Source organism: Eubalaena glacialis, chromosome 2 (assembly GCF_028564815.1).
Source record: "Eubalaena glacialis isolate mEubGla1 chromosome 2, mEubGla1.1.hap2.+ XY, whole genome shotgun sequence".
Taxonomy (NCBI): Eukaryota; Metazoa; Chordata; class Mammalia; order Artiodactyla; family Balaenidae; genus Eubalaena; species Eubalaena glacialis.
Window position 1 is genome coordinate 55,888,136 of NC_083717.1, and position 16,125 is coordinate 55,904,260.

A 16,125-nucleotide genomic window follows, 5' to 3' on the forward strand; every position below is an offset into this window, starting at 1 on the left:
ATCAACCTCCGAAGCGGCGTGCACAAAGCGTGATCCTGGCCAAAACACACCTCTCCAAGCTGCAAGCTCACTGGGCCTCCACCAGCACACGCTCCGACTCTGAAGACTAGCAGGAGAGCCTGGCCCCTTGTATTCCCTCAGCGGTCTTTTAGCAGGGACCGGGGATTCATAGATGACCCAGCTTATGGGCAGACACGGTCGACCCTCACACAGGAGTCCCTCCAATGCTGGAGCCCTTAGTGGTGTTTGCATGCCTGTCAGCAGGGGACGTCGGCCCTCACTCCTAACTGTCCCATACCCCCGAGAGAGGAAACGTGCTGGACCTCAGTTTCGATAAGGAGACGGTAGAGCGTTCTCACTCATTTTGTTCAGATTTTCCAAGGAATGCATACAAGGGTGTCATCATCGATCCAAGCACATGCTGGGACGCTGCAGAACACAAACGGGCAGGCCGTGGGGCTCTGCAGAGGAGCCATGACCCGGAAGTACTCCAACAGCCTGGGGAATCCACAGTCTTCAGGCCACTCAGCAAGACCAACAATCAATCCACTCTTGCAGCCACTGGGCCCATCTGATGAAAACCTAATATCCAATGGCACATTTTAGTATGGGTGAATGCATACCGTCCTGAGTTATCCACAGCCACGCTCAGCAACGTGCGCCCGCCCCACTTTTTCCAGTTCTCCTTAGGACATCCAGTCATCAGACAACGCGAAGGTCTTCTTGTCTTTGCCGACGGCCAGCCTTGCCCTGCAGCTGCACCTGAGAAGTGGACAGAAATCATGCAGGCTTCTGAATTGCACCACGGTTCAGAGAACATGATTCTTGCGAACACTTACCTTGCCGTGAGCCCAGAACTTGCTTTCCAAGTACCACTATCCATTACCGAAAACTGATTGCGTGTCTCACAGCATGACTGGAGGAAGTTAGGCACGTACATTGGTCGGTGTGTCAGACACTGTATCTGTGTATTCACGTGAGTGGGCGTGTGTGACTGTGACTGCGCACGAGGATGCGCTTGTGGGTTCCTGTGTGTGGCGCTGAATACGCGTCTTGGTCTCTGGGTGTCGCTGTGGCCCTCTGCAGACACCTCCAACAGTAAACGCCACAGTTTATACACAGCACCCTGGTTGGACCCCCAACTGAAAGGAGAAAGACCCCTGTCAGCTTCAAGAGGCCGCATGCGAAGTTTAACGCCCAGGGGCTGCTGAAATAGGTCACAGACTCCCGCTCTCCCACAGCCACGCCTTCTGACCAAAGCACAAAGACTGGACGAGACCTGCCTCCCGGCCGTGGGTGTCACATCTACGTGGACCTGGAGACCCTGCCACCTACAAGCACATCTGATGTGCCCTTGGGGTCACTCCCAGCGCTCCCAGAAGCAAGGGAACCTCCCATGGGGGGGCTGACTCCGACCTGCAGTTGCCTACAGGCAAGATGCAGCCCGGCACTACTCAAGGGGCTAACGAACTTCGGCCCAAGTGCCTCTTCTCGCCAACTAGACCATATCACTTTCCGTGACCCCGTGGGAATGCCCACAACGGGAAGTGTTGGGCTTCAGCAACCAGGACACAGGTTGGGACCTGACAGCGGAAATTAGGCCACCTTCCCGGCCACGTATCGGCAAGCTTCCAACTGGCAGGTTTCGCGGCCCAGACCACTGAGGAAACGCTCAAACGCTTCACAGCCTCGTCCTAAGTGCCCTCCTGCTGCCTGCAGGGCGACTCAACCCTACTTGAAGCCACAGACATCATGCGAACACGGGGACACTGAACACCAGGGAAGACAGACCGCAAGCCTGTCTGCTTTGATGAGGCCCACGGCACCGCATGCATCCTGGCAATTCTCCACTGCCACAGCGACACTACCGAGGAACTCACAGTGATCAAAGGCACTGTCCCCGAGGACCACAGACAGACTTTCAATGGAAGACCTCTGCCATGCGAGGGGACTTGGAAGCCTGAAAGGGAAAGGTGGTTGGCCACGGCAGGGCACCTGGCAGGGCAACTGTGTCCCCATCTCTTCCCGGCCAATGGACTGCTCCGGATAAAGCTCTGGCTCTTCGAACGGCCTGCATGCCACATGGGCCGGCCGCGTCATGCCCTCCGGGAGAAACACTATCGCTTTGCACATTCCCAAAAGAAGGAACAAAACGACCAAAGGGCTTGTTCCCATAACTCACCTACCCCCAAGGAGGCCGGCACAGATGCCTCAGCATGTCCATCTTCTCTACGTCCCGCAAGACACCCGTGTGGAGTCACTCCTCCGGAAATGGGATCGCAACTCTACACAGGTTACCTACCTCACTACATCCTCATGAACTGCCAAAGCCATCCCCTCCATAGGCAGCTGATGCCAGCCCTTCACGAACAAGACACATCCTCGGGAAGCTGAGGCCAGCACCTGCAACCCAATGATGACAGCCCATCCCACGACATTACATAGGACGTGTCCTCATGATACCTTAACTTTCTCTCCAGGCCCCCAGCCACCACACAGGCTTAAATGCAGCACTCGATCCTCAGCCCACTCCACGATGATCCACTTAGCACCAACAGTGTGCCGGCAGCTTCAGCAGAGGAGCTGAAAGGGGCAGCCCCGTGGCCTAGTCCATCGGCCCCCTTCTGCCATCGCTCAACTCCAGCCCACCCCTGCTCACTGCTCCAGCCCCACCGGGCACTCAGGAACCTCACCACACCACACACAACATCACAGAGGGCCTCAGGCCTGGCCTGAGGCTCCAGGCTCCAACCAGGGAAGCTTGCTCACTTTGGCTTCCAGAATCAACCTCCGAAGCGGCATGCACAAAGCGTGATCCTGGCCAAAACACACCTCTCCAAGCTGCAAGCTCACTGGGCCTCCACCAGCACACGCTCCGACTCTGAAGACTAGCAGGAGAGCCTGGCCCCTTGTATTCCCTCAGCGGTCTTTTAGCAGGGACCGGGGATTCATAGATGACCCAGCTTATGGGCAGACACGGTCGACCCTCACACAGGAGTCCCTCCAATGCTGGAGCCCTTAGTGGTGTTTGCATGCCTGTCAGCAGGGGACGTCGGCCCTCACTCCTAACTGTCCCATACCCCCGAGAGAGGAAACGTGCTGGACCTCAGTTTCGATAAGGAGACGGTAGAGCGTTCTCACTCATTTTGTTCAGATTTTCCAAGGAATGCATACAAGGGTGTCATCATCGATCCAAGCACATGCTGGGACGCTGCAGAACACAAACGGGCAGGCCGTGGGGCTCTGCAGAGGAGCCATGACCCGGAAGTACTCCAACAGCCTGGGGAATCCACAGTCTTCAGGCCACTCAGCAAGACCAACAATCAATCCACTCTTGCAGCCACTGGGCCCATCTGATGAAAACCTAATATCCAATGGCACATTTTAGTATGGGTGAATGCATACCGTCCTGAGTTATCCACAGCCACGCTCAGCAACGTGCGCCCGCCCCACTTTTTCCAGTTCTCCTTAGGACATCCAGTCATCAGACAACGCGAAGGTCTTCTTGTCTTTGCCGACGGCCAGCCTTGCCCTGCAGCTGCACCTGAGAAGTGGACAGAAATCATGCAGGCTTCTGAATTGCACCACGGTTCAGAGAACATGATTCTTGCGAACACTTACCTTGCCGTGAGCCCAGAACCTGCTTTCCAAGTACCACTATCCATTACCGAAAACTGATTGCGTGTCTCACAGCATGACTGGAGGAAGTTAGGCACGTACATTGGTCGGTGTGTCAGACACTGTATCTGTGTATTCACGTGAGTGGGCGTGTGTGACTGTGACTGCGCACGAGGATGCGCTTGTGGGTTCCTGTGTGTGGCGCTGAATACGCGTCTTGGTCTCTGGGTGTCGCTGTGGCCCTCTGCAGACACCTCCAACAGTAAACGCCACAGTTTATACACAGCACCCTGGTTGGACCCCCAACTGAAAGGAGAAAGACCCCTGTCAGCTTCAAGAGGCCGCATGCGAAGTTTAACGCCCAGGGGCTGCTGAAATAGGTCACAGACTCCCGCTCTCCCACAGCCACGCCTTCTGACCAAAGCACAAAGACTGGACGAGACCTGCCTCCCGGCCGTGGGTGTCACATCTACGTGGACCTGGAGACCCTGCCACCTACAAGCACATCTGATGTGCCCTTGGGGTCACTCCCAGCGCTCCCAGAAGCAAGGGAACCTCCCATGGGGGGGCTGACTCCGACCTGCAGTTGCCTACAGGCAAGATGCAGCCCGGCACTACTCAAGGGGCTAACGAACTTCGGCCCAAGTGCCTCTTCTCGCCAACTAGACCATATCACTTTCCGTGACCCCGTGGGAATGCCCACAACGGGAAGTGTTGGGCTTCAGCAACCAGGACACAGGTTGGGACCTGACAGCGGAAATTAGGCCACCTTCCCGGCCACGTATCGGCAAGCTTCCAACTGGCAGGTTTCGCGGCCCAGACCACTGAGGAAACGCTCAAACGCTTCACAGCCTCGTCCTAAGTGCCCTCCTGCTGCCTGCAGGGCGACTCAACCCTACTTGAAGCCACAGACATCATGCGAACACGGGGACACTGAACACCAGGGAAGACAGACCGCAAGCCTGTCTGCTTTGATGAGGCCCACGGCACCGCATGCATCCTGGCAATTCTCCACTGCCACAGCGACACTACCGAGGAACTCACAGTGATCAAAGGCACTGTCCCCGAGGACCACAGACAGACTTTCAATGGAAGACCTCTGCCATGCGAGGGGACTTGGAAGCCTGAAAGGGAAAGGTGGTTGGCCACGGCAGGGCACCTGGCAGGGCAACTGTGTCCCCATCTCTTCCCGGCCAATGGACTGCTCCGGATAAAGCTCTGGCTCTTCGAACGGCCTGCATGCCACATGGGCCGGCCGCGTCATGCCCTCCGGGAGAAACACTATCGCTTTGCACATTCCCAAAAGAAGGAACAAAACGACCAAAGGGCTTGTTCCCATAACTCACCTACCCCCAAGGAGGCCGGCACAGATGCCTCAGCATGTCCATCTTCTCTACGTCCCGCAAGACACCCGTGTGGAGTCACTCCTCCGGAAATGGGATCGCAACTCTACACAGGTTACCTACCTCACTACATCCTCATGAACTGCCAAAGCCATCCCCTCCATAGGCAGCTGATGCCAGCCCTTCACGAACAAGACACATCCTCGGGAAGCTGAGGCCAGCACCTGCAACCCAATGATGACAGCCCATCCCACGACATTACATAGGACGTGTCCTCATGATACCTTAACTTTCTCTCCAGGCCCCCAGCCACCACACAGGCTTAAATGCAGCACTCGATCCTCAGCCCACTCCACGATGATCCACTTAGCACCAACAGTGTGCCGGCAGCTTCAGCAGAGGAGCTGAAAGGGGCAGCCCCGTGGCCTAGTCCATCGGCCCCCTTCTGCCATCGCTCAACTCCAGCCCACCCCTGCTCACTGCTCCAGCCCCACCGGGCACTCAGGAACCTCACCACACCACACACAACATCACAGAGGGCCTCAGGCCTGGCCTGAGGCTCCAGGCTCCAACCAGGGAAGCTTGCTCACTTTGGCTTCCAGAATCAACCTCCGAAGCGGCATGCACAAAGCGTGATCCTGGCCAAAACACACCTCTCCAAGCTGCAAGCTCACTGGGCCTCCACCAGCACACGCTCCGACTCTGAAGACTAGCAGGAGAGCCTGGCCCCTTGTATTCCCTCAGCGGTCTTTTAGCAGGGACCGGGGATTCATAGATGACCCAGCTTATGGGCAGACACGGTCGACCCTCACACAGGAGTCCCTCCAATGCTGGAGCCCTTAGTGGTGTTTGCATGCCTGTCAGCAGGGGACGTCGGCCCTCACTCCTAACTGTCCCATACCCCCGAGAGAGGAAACGTGCTGGACCTCAGTTTCGATAAGGAGACGGTAGAGCGTTCTCACTCATTTTGTTCAGATTTTCCAAGGAATGCATACAAGGGTGTCATCATCGATCCAAGCACATGCTGGGACGCTGCAGAACACAAACGGGCAGGCCGTGGGGCTCTGCAGAGGAGCCATGACCCGGAAGTACTCCAACAGCCTGGGGAATCCACAGTCTTCAGGCCACTCAGCAAGACCAACAATCAATCCACTCTTGCAGCCACTGGGCCCATCTGATGAAAACCTAATATCCAATGGCACATTTTAGTATGGGTGAATGCATACCGTCCTGAGTTATCCACAGCCACGCTCAGCAACGTGCGCCCGCCCCACTTTTTCCAGTTCTCCTTAGGACATCCAGTCATCAGACAACGCGAAGGTCTTCTTGTCTTTGCCGACGGCCAGCCTTGCCCTGCAGCTGCACCTGAGAAGTGGACAGAAATCATGCAGGCTTCTGAATTGCACCACGGTTCAGAGAACATGATTCTTGCGAACACTTACCTTGCCGTGAGCCCAGAACCTGCTTTCCAAGTACCACTATCCATTACCGAAAACTGATTGCGTGTCTCACAGCATGACTGGAGGAAGTTAGGCACGTACATTGGTCGGTGTGTCAGACACTGTATCTGTGTATTCACGTGAGTGGGCGTGTGTGACTGTGACTGCGCACGAGGATGCGCTTGTGGGTTCCTGTGTGTGGCGCTGAATACGCGTCTTGGTCTCTGGGTGTCGCTGTGGCCCTCTGCAGACACCTCCAACAGTAAACGCCACAGTTTATACACAGCACCCTGGTTGGACCCCCAACTGAAAGGAGAAAGACCCCTGTCAGCTTCAAGAGGCCGCATGCGAAGTTTAACGCCCAGGGGCTGCTGAAATAGGTCACAGACTCCCACTCTCCCACAGCCACGCCTTCTGACCAAAGCACAAAGACTGGACGAGACCTGCCTCCCGGCCGTGGGTGTCACATCTACGTGGACCTGGAGACCCTGCCACCTACAAGCACATCTGATGTGCCCTTGGGGTCACTCCCAGCGCTCCCAGAAGCAAGGGAACCTCCCATGGGGGGGCTGACTCCGACCTGCAGTTGCCTACAGGCAAGATGCAGCCCGGCACTACTCAAGGGGCTAACGAACTTCGGCCCAAGTGCCTCTTCTCGCCAACTAGACCATATCACTTTCCGTGACCCCGTGGGAATGCCCACAACGGGAAGTGTTGGGCTTCAGCAACCAGGACACAGGTTGGGACCTGACAGCGGAAATTAGGCCACCTTCCCGGCCACGTATCGGCAAGCTTCCAACTGGCAGGTTTCGCGGCCCAGACCACTGAGGAAACGCTCAAACGCTTCACAGCCTCGTCCTAAGTGCCCTCTTGCTGCCTGCAGGGCGACTCAACCCTACTTGAAGCCACAGACATCATGCGAACACGGGGACACTGAACACCAGGGAAGACAGACCGCAAGCCTGTCTGCTTTGATGAGGCCCACGGCACCGCATGCATCCTGGCAATTCTCCACTGCCACAGCGACACTACCGAGGAACTCACAGTGATCAAAGGCACTGTCCCCGAGGACCACAGACAGACTTTCAATGGAAGACCTCTGCCATGCGAGGGGACTTGGAAGCCTGAAAGGGAAAGGTGGTTGGCCACGGCAGGGCACCTGGCAGGGCAACTGTGTCCCCATCTCTTCCCGGCCAATGGACTGCTCCGGATAAAGCTCTGGCTCTTCGAACGGCCTGCATGCCACATGGGCCGGCCGCGTCATGCCCTCCGGGAGAAACACTATCGCTTTGCACATTCCCAAAAGAAGGAACAAAACGACCAAAGGGCTTGTTCCCATAACTCACCTACCCCCAAGGAGGCCGGCACAGATGCCTCAGCATGTCCATCTTCTCTACGTCCCGCAAGACACCCGTGTGGAGTCACTCCTCCGGAAATGGGATCGCAACTCTACACAGGTTACCTACCTCACTACATCCTCATGAACTGCCAAAGCCATCCCCTCCATAGGCAGCTGATGCCAGCCCTTCACGAACAAGACACATCCTCGGGAAGCTGAGGCCAGCACCTGCAACCCAATGATGACAGCCCATCCCACGACATTACATAGGACGTGTCCTCATGATACCTTAACTTTCTCTCCAGGCCCCCAGCCACCACACAGGCTTAAATGCAGCACTCGATCCTCAGCCCACTCCACGATGATCCACTTAGCACCAACAGTGTGCCGGCAGCTTCAGCAGAGGAGCTGAAAGGGGCAGCCCCGTGGCCTAGTCCATCGGCCCCCTTCTGCCATTGCTCAACTCCAGCCCACCCCTGCTCACTGCTCCAGCCCCACCGGGCACTCAGGAACCTCACCACACCACACACAACATCACAGAGGGCCTCAGGCCTGGCCTGAGGCTCCAGGCTCCAACCAGGGAAGCTTGCTCACTTTGGCTTCCAGAATCAACCTCCGAAGCGGCATGCACAAAGCGTGATCCTGGCCAAAACACACCTCTCCAAGCTGCAAGCTCACTGGGCCTCCACCAGCACACGCTCCGACTCTGAAGACTAGCAGGAGAGCCTGGCCCCTTGTATTCCCTCAGCGGTCTTTTAGCAGGGACCGGGGATTCATAGATGACCCAGCTTATGGGCAGACACGGTCGACCCTCACACAGGAGTCCCTCCAATGCTGGAGCCCTTAGTGGTGTTTGCATGCCTGTCAGCAGGGGACGTCGGCCCTCACTCCTAACTGTCCCATACCCCCGAGAGAGGAAACGTGCTGGACCTCAGTTTCGATAAGGAGACGGTAGAGCGTTCTCACTCATTTTGTTCAGATTTTCCAAGGAATGCATACAAGGGTGTCATCATCGATCCAAGCACATGCTGGGACGCTGCAGAACACAAACGGGCAGGCCGTGGGGCTCTGCAGAGGAGCCATGACCCGGAAGTACTCCAACAGCCTGGGGAATCCACAGTCTTCAGGCCACTCAGCAAGACCAACAATCAATCCACTCTTGCAGCCACTGGGCCCATCTGATGAAAACCTAATATCCAATGGCACATTTTAGTATGGGTGAATGCATACCGTCCTGAGTTATCCACAGCCACGCTCAGCAACGTGCGCCCGCCCCACTTTTTCCAGTTCTCCTTAGGACATCCAGTCATCAGACAACGCGAAGGTCTTCTTGTCTTTGCCGACGGCCAGCCTTGCCCTGCAGCTGCACCTGAGAAGTGGACAGAAATCATGCAGGCTTCTGAATTGCACCACGGTTCAGAGAACATGATTCTTGCGAACACTTACCTTGCCGTGAGCCCAGAACCTGCTTTCCAAGTACCACTATCCATTACCGAAAACTGATTGCGTGTCTCACAGCATGACTGGAGGAAGTTAGGCATGTACATTGGTCGGTGTGTCAGACACTGTATCTGTGTATTCACGTGAGTGGGCGTGTGTGACTGTGACTGCGCACGAGGATGCGCTTGTGGGTTCCTGTGTGTGGCGCTGAATACGCGTCTTGGTCTCTGGGTGTCGCTGTGGCCCTCTGCAGACACCTCCAACAGTAAACGCCACAGTTTATACACAGCACCCTGGTTGGACCCCCAACTGAAAGGAGAAAGACCCCTGTCAGCTTCAAGAGGCCGCATGCGAAGTTTAACGCCCAGGGGCTGCTGAAATAGGTCACAGACTCCCGCTCTCCCACAGCCACGCCTTCTGACCAAAGCACAAAGACTGGACGAGACCTGCCTCCCGGCCGTGGGTGTCACATCTACGTGGACCTGGAGACCCTGCCACCTACAAGCACATCTGATGTGCCCTTGGGGTCACTCCCAGCGCTCCCAGAAGCAAGGGAACCTCCCATGGGGGGGCTGACTCCGACCTGCAGTTGCCTACAGGCAAGATGCAGCCCGGCACTACTCAAGGGGCTAACGAACTTCGGCCCAAGTGCCTCTTCTCGCCAACTAGACCATATCACTTTCCGTGACCCCGTGGGAATGCCCACAACGGGAAGTGTTGGGCTTCAGCAACCAGGACACAGGTTGGGACCTGACAGCGGAAATTAGGCCACCTTCCCGGCCACGTATCGGCAAGCTTCCAACTGGCAGGTTTCGCGGCCCAGACCACTGAGGAAACGCTCAAACGCTTCACAGCCTCGTCCTAAGTGCCCTCCTGCTGCCTGCAGGGCGACTCAACCCTACTTGAAGCCACAGACATCATGCGAACACGGGGACACTGAACACCAGGGAAGACAGACCGCAAGCCTGTCTGCTTTGATGAGGCCCACGGCACCGCATGCATCCTGGCAATTCTCCACTGCCACAGCGACACTACCGAGGAACTCACAGTGATCAAAGGCACTGTCCCCGAGGACCACAGACAGACTTTCAATGGAAGACCTCTGCCATGCGAGGGGACTTGGAAGCCTGAAAGGGAAAGGTGGTTGGCCACGGCAGGGCACCTGGCAGGGCAACTGTGTCCCCATCTCTTCCCGGCCAATGGACTGCTCCGGATAAAGCTCTGGCTCTTCGAACGGCCTGCATGCCACATGGGCCGGCCGCGTCATGCCCTCCGGGAGAAACACTATCGCTTTGCACATTCCCAAAAGAAGGAACAAAACGACCAAAGGGCTTGTTCCCATAACTCACCTACCCCCAAGGAGGCCGGCACAGATGCCTCAGCATGTCCATCTTCTCTACGTCCCGCAAGACACCCGTGTGGAGTCACTCCTCCGGAAATGGGATCGCAACTCTACACAGGTTACCTACCTCACTACATCCTCATGAACTGCCAAAGCCATCCCCTCCATAGGCAGCTGATGCCAGCCCTTCACGAACAAGACACATCCTCGGGAAGCTGAGGCCAGCACCTGCAACCCAATGATGACAGCCCATCCCACGACATTACATAGGACGTGTCCTCATGATACCTTAACTTTCTCTCCAGGCCCCCAGCCACCACACAGGCTTAAATGCAGCACTCGATCCTCAGCCCACTCCACGATGATCCACTTAGCACCAACAGTGTGCCGGCAGCTTCAGCAGAGGAGCTGAAAGGGGCAGCCCCGTGGCCTAGTCCATCGGCCCCCTTCTGCCATCGCTCAACTCCAGCCCACCCCTGCTCACTGCTCCAGCCCCACCGGGCACTCAGGAACCTCACCACACCACACACAACATCACAGAGGGCCTCAGGCCTGGCCTGAGGCTCCAGGCTCCAACCAGGGAAGCTTGCTCACTTTGGCTTCCAGAATCAACCTCCGAAGCGGCATGCACAAAGCGTGATCCTGGCCAAAACACACCTCTCCAAGCTGCAAGCTCACTGGGCCTCCACCAGCACACGCTCCGACTCTGAAGACTAGCAGGAGAGCCTGGCCCCTTGTATTCCCTCAGCGGTCTTTTAGCAGGGACTGGTGATTCATAGATGACCCAGCTTATGGGCAGACACGGTCGACCCTCACACAGGAGTCCCTCCAATGCTGGAGCCCTTAGTGGTGTTTGCATGCCTGTCAGCAGGGGACGTCGGCCCTCACTCCTAACTGTCCCATACCCCCGAGAGAGGAAACGTGCTGGACCTCAGTTTCGATAAGGAGACGGTAGAGCGTTCTCACTCATTTTGTTCAGATTTTCCAAGGAATGCATACAAGGGTGTCATCATCGATCCAAGCACATGCTGGGACGCTGCAGAACACAAACGGGCAGGCCGTGGGGCTCTGCAGAGGAGCCATGACCCGGAAGTACTCCAACAGCCTGGGGAATCCACAGTCTTCAGGCCACTCAGCAAGACCAACAATCAATCCACTCTTGCAGCCACTGGGCCCATCTGATGAAAACCTAATATCCAATGGCACATTTTAGTATGGGTGAATGCATACCGTCCTGAGTTATCCACAGCCACGCTCAGCAACGTGCGCCCGCCCCACTTTTTCCAGTTCTCCTTAGGACATCCAGTCATCAGACAACGCGAAGGTCTTCTTGTCTTTGCCGACGGCCAGCCTTGCCCTGCAGCTGCACCTGAGAAGTGGACAGAAATCATGCAGGCTTCTGAATTGCACCACGGTTCAGAGAACATGATTCTTGCGAACACTTACCTTGCCGTGAGCCCAGAACCTGCTTTCCAAGTACCACTATCCATTACCGAAAACTGATTGCGTGTCTCACAGCATGACTGGAGGAAGTTAGGCACGTACATTGGTCGGTGTGTCAGACACTGTATCTGTGTATTCACGTGAGTGGGCGTGTGTGACTGTGACTGCGCACGAGGATGCGCTTGTGGGTTCCTGTGTGTGGCGCTGAATACGCGTCTTGGTCTCTGGGTGTCGCTGTGGCCCTCTGCAGACACCTCCAACAGTAAACGCCACAGTTTATACACAGCACCCTGGTTGGACCCCCAACTGAAAGGAGAAAGACCCCTGTCAGCTTCAAGAGGCCGCATGCGAAGTTTAACGCCCAGGGGCTGCTGAAATAGGTCACAGACTCCCGCTCTCCCACAGCCACGCCTTCTGACCAAAGCACAAAGACTGGACGAGACCTGCCTCCCGGCCGTGGGTGTCACATCTACGTGGACCTGGAGACCCTGCCACCTACAAGCACATCTGATGTGCCCTTGGGGTCACTCCCAGCGCTCCCAGAAGCAAGGGAACCTCCCATGGGGGGGCTGACTCCGACCTGCAGTTGCCTACAGGCAAGATGCAGCCCGGCACTACTCAAGGGGCTAACGAACTTCGGCCCAAGTGCCTCTTCTCGCCAACTAGACCATATCACTTTCCGTGACCCCGTGGGAATGCCCACAACGGGAAGTGTTGGGCTTCAGCAACCAGGACACAGGTTGGGACCTGACAGCGGAAATTAGGCCACCTTCCCGGCCACGTATCGGCAAGCTTCCAACTGGCAGGTTTCGCGGCCCAGACCACTGAGGAAACGCTCAAACGCTTCACAGCCTCGTCCTAAGTGCCCTCCTGCTGCCTGCAGGGCGACTCAACCCTACTTGAAGCCACAGACATCATGCGAACACGGGGACACTGAACACCAGGGAAGACAGACCGCAAGCCTGTCTGCTTTGATGAGGCCCACGGCACCGCATGCATCCTGGCAATTCTCCACTGCCACAGCGACACTACCGAGGAACTCACAGTGATCAAAGGCACTGTCCCCGAGGACCACAGACAGACTTTCAATGGAAGACCTCTGCCATGCGAGGGGACTTGGAAGCCTGAAAGGGAAAGGTGGTTGGCCACGGCAGGGCACCTGGCAGGGCAACTGTGTCCCCATCTCTTCCCGGCCAATGGACTGCTCCGGATAAAGCTCTGGCTCTTCGAACGGCCTGCATGCCACATGGGCCGGCCGCGTCATGCCCTCCGGGAGAAACACTATCGCTTTGCACATTCCCAAAAGAAGGAACAAAACGACCAAAGGGCTTGTTCCCATAACTCACCTACCCCCAAGGAGGCCGGCACAGATGCCTCAGCATGTCCATCTTCTCTACGTCCCGCAAGACACCCGTGTGGAGTCACTCCTCTGGAAATGGGATCGCAACTCTACACAGGTTACCTACCTCACTACATCCTCATGAACTGCCAAAGCCATCCCCTCCATAGGCAGCTGATGCCAGCCCTTCACGAACAAGACACATCCTCGGGAAGCTGAGGCCAGCACCTGCAACCCAATGATGACAGCCCATCCCACGACATTACATAGGACGTGTCCTCATGATACCTTAACTTTCTCTCCAGGCCCCCAGCCACCACACAGGCTTAAATGCAGCACTCGATCCTCAGCCCACTCCACGATGATCCACTTAGCACCAACAGTGTGCCGGCAGCTTCAGCAGAGGAGCTGAAAGGGGCAGCCCCGTGGCCTAGTCCATCGGCCCCCTTCTGCCATCGCTCAACTCCAGCCCACCCCTGCTCACTGCTCCAGCCCCACCGGGCACTCAGGAACCTCACCACACCACACACAACATCACAGAGGGCCTCAGGCCTGGCCTGAGGCTCCAGGCTCCAACCAGGGAAGCTTGCTCACTTTGGCTTCCAGAATCAACCTCCGAAGCGGCATGCACAAAGCGTGATCCTGGCCAAAACACACCTCTCCAAGCTGCAAGCTCACTGGGCCTCCACCAGCACACGCTCCGACTCTGAAGACTAGCAGGAGAGCCTGGCCCCTTGTATTCCCTCAGCGGTCTTTTAGCAGGGACCGGGGATTCATAGATGACCCAGCTTATGGGCAGACACGGTCGACCCTCACACAGGAGTCCCTCCAATGCTGGAGCCCTTAGTGGTGTTTGCATGCCTGTCAGCAGGGGACGTCGGCCCTCACTCCTAACTGTCCCATACCCCCGAGAGAGGAAACGTGCTGGACCTCAGTTTCGATAAGGAGACGGTAGAGCGTTCTCACTCATTTTGTTCAGATTTTCCAAGGAATGCATACAAGGGTGTCATCATCGATCCAAGCACATGCTGGGACGCTGCAGAACACAAACGGGCAGGCCGTGGGGCTCTGCAGAGGAGCCATGACCCGGAAGTACTCCAACAGCCTGGGGAATCCACAGTCTTCAGGCCACTCAGCAAGACCAACAATCAATCCACTCTTGCAGCCACTGGGCCCATCTGATGAAAACCTAATATCCAATGGCACATTTTAGTATGGGTGAATGCATACCGTCCTGAGTTATCCACAGCCACGCTCAGCAACGTGCGCCCGCCCCACTTTTTCCAGTTCTCCTTAGGACATCCAGTCATCAGACAACGCGAAGGTCTTCTTGTCTTTGCCGACGGCCAGCCTTGCCCTGCAGCTGCACCTGAGAAGTGGACAGAAATCATGCAGGCTTCTGAATTGCACCACGGTTCAGAGAACATGATTCTTGCGAACACTTACCTTGCCGTGAGCCCAGAACCTGCTTTCCAAGTACCACTATCCATTACCGAAAACTGATTGCGTGTCTCACAGCATGACTGGAGGAAGTTAGGCACGTACATTGGTCGGTGTGTCAGACACTGTATCTGTGTATTCACGTGAGTGGGCGTGTGTGACTGTGACTGCACACGAGGATGCGCTTGTGGGTTCCTGTGTGTGGCGCTGAATACGCGTCTTGGTCTCTGGGTGTCGCTGTGGCCCTCTGCAGACACCTCCAACAGTAAACGCCACAGTTTATACACAGCACCCTGGTTGGACCCCCAACTGAAAGGAGAAAGACCCCTGTCAGCTTCAAGAGGCCGCATGCGAAGTTTAACGCCCAGGGGCTGCTGAAATAGGTCACAGACTCCCGCTCTCCCACAGCCACGCCTTCTGACCAAAGCACAAAGACTGGACGAGACCTGCCTCCCGGCCGTGGGTGTCACATCTACGTGGACCTGGAGACCCTGCCACCTACAAGCACATCTGATGTGCCCTTGGGGTCACTCCCAGCGCTCCCAGAAGCAAGGGAACCTCCCATGGGGGGGCTGACTCCGACCTGCAGTTGCCTACAGGCAAGATGCAGCCCGGCACTACTCAAGGGGCTAACGAACTTCGGCCCAAGTGCCTTTTCTCGCCAACTAGACCATATCACTTTCCGTGACCCCGTGGGAATGCCCACAACGGGAAGTGTTGGGCTTCAGCAACCAGGACACAGGTTGGGACCTGACAGCGGAAATTAGGCCACCTTCCCGGCCACGTATCGGCAAGCTTCCAACTGGCAGGTTTCGCGGCCCAGACCACTGAGGAAACGCTCAAACGCTTCACAGCCTCGTCCTAAGTGCCCTCCTGCTGCCTGCAGGGCGACTCAACCCTACTTGAAGCCACAGACATCATGCGAACACGGGGACACTGAACACCAGGGAAGACAGACCGCAAGCCTGTCTGCTTTGATGAGGCCCACGGCACCGCATGCATCCTGGCAATTCTCCACTGCCACAGCGACACTACCGAGGAACTCACAGTGATCAAAGGCACTGTCCCCGAGGACCACAGACAGACTTTCAATGGAAGACCTCTGCCATGCGAGGGGACTTGGAAGCCTGAAAGGGAAAGGTGGTTGGCCACGGCAGGGCACCTGGCAGGGCAACTGTGTCCCCATCTCTTCCCGGCCAATGGACTGCTCCGGATAAAGCTCTGGCTCTTCGAACGGCCTGCATGCCACATGGGCCGGCCGCGTCATGCCCTCCGGGAGAAACACTATCGCTTTGCACATTCCCAAAAGAAGGAACAAAACGACCAAAGGGCTTGTTCCCATAACTCACCTACCCCCAAGGAGGCCGGCACAGATGCCTCAG

The 16,125-nt window shown here is 56.7% G+C and overlaps 6 non-coding genes across 6 annotated transcripts; all 6 read right to left on the reverse strand.

Annotated features, from left to right (window-relative positions):
• Positions 1-319: 319 nt before the first annotated feature.
• Positions 320-412, reverse strand: LOC133086380 (small nucleolar RNA SNORD116). Its single transcript, XR_009700136.1, has one exon. It is a non-coding gene; the product is annotated as a small nucleolar RNA SNORD116 (small nucleolar RNA).
• Positions 413-3,101: 2,689 nt separating this feature from the next.
• LOC133086381 (small nucleolar RNA SNORD116) lies at positions 3,102-3,194 on the reverse strand. Its single transcript, XR_009700137.1, has one exon. It is a non-coding gene; the product is annotated as a small nucleolar RNA SNORD116 (small nucleolar RNA).
• Positions 3,195-5,883: 2,689 nt separating this feature from the next.
• On the reverse strand, positions 5,884-5,976 carry LOC133086382 (small nucleolar RNA SNORD116). The gene has a single exon (XR_009700138.1). It is a non-coding gene; the product is annotated as a small nucleolar RNA SNORD116 (small nucleolar RNA).
• Positions 5,977-8,665: 2,689 nt separating this feature from the next.
• Positions 8,666-8,758, reverse strand: LOC133086383 (small nucleolar RNA SNORD116). The gene has a single exon (XR_009700139.1). It is a non-coding gene; the product is annotated as a small nucleolar RNA SNORD116 (small nucleolar RNA).
• A 2,689-nt stretch (positions 8,759-11,447) lies between these two features.
• LOC133086384 (small nucleolar RNA SNORD116) lies at positions 11,448-11,540 on the reverse strand. The gene has a single exon (XR_009700140.1). It is a non-coding gene; the product is annotated as a small nucleolar RNA SNORD116 (small nucleolar RNA).
• Positions 11,541-14,229: 2,689 nt separating this feature from the next.
• LOC133086385 (small nucleolar RNA SNORD116) lies at positions 14,230-14,322 on the reverse strand. The gene has a single exon (XR_009700141.1). It is a non-coding gene; the product is annotated as a small nucleolar RNA SNORD116 (small nucleolar RNA).
• Between the last annotated feature and the right edge of the window lie 1,803 nt (positions 14,323-16,125).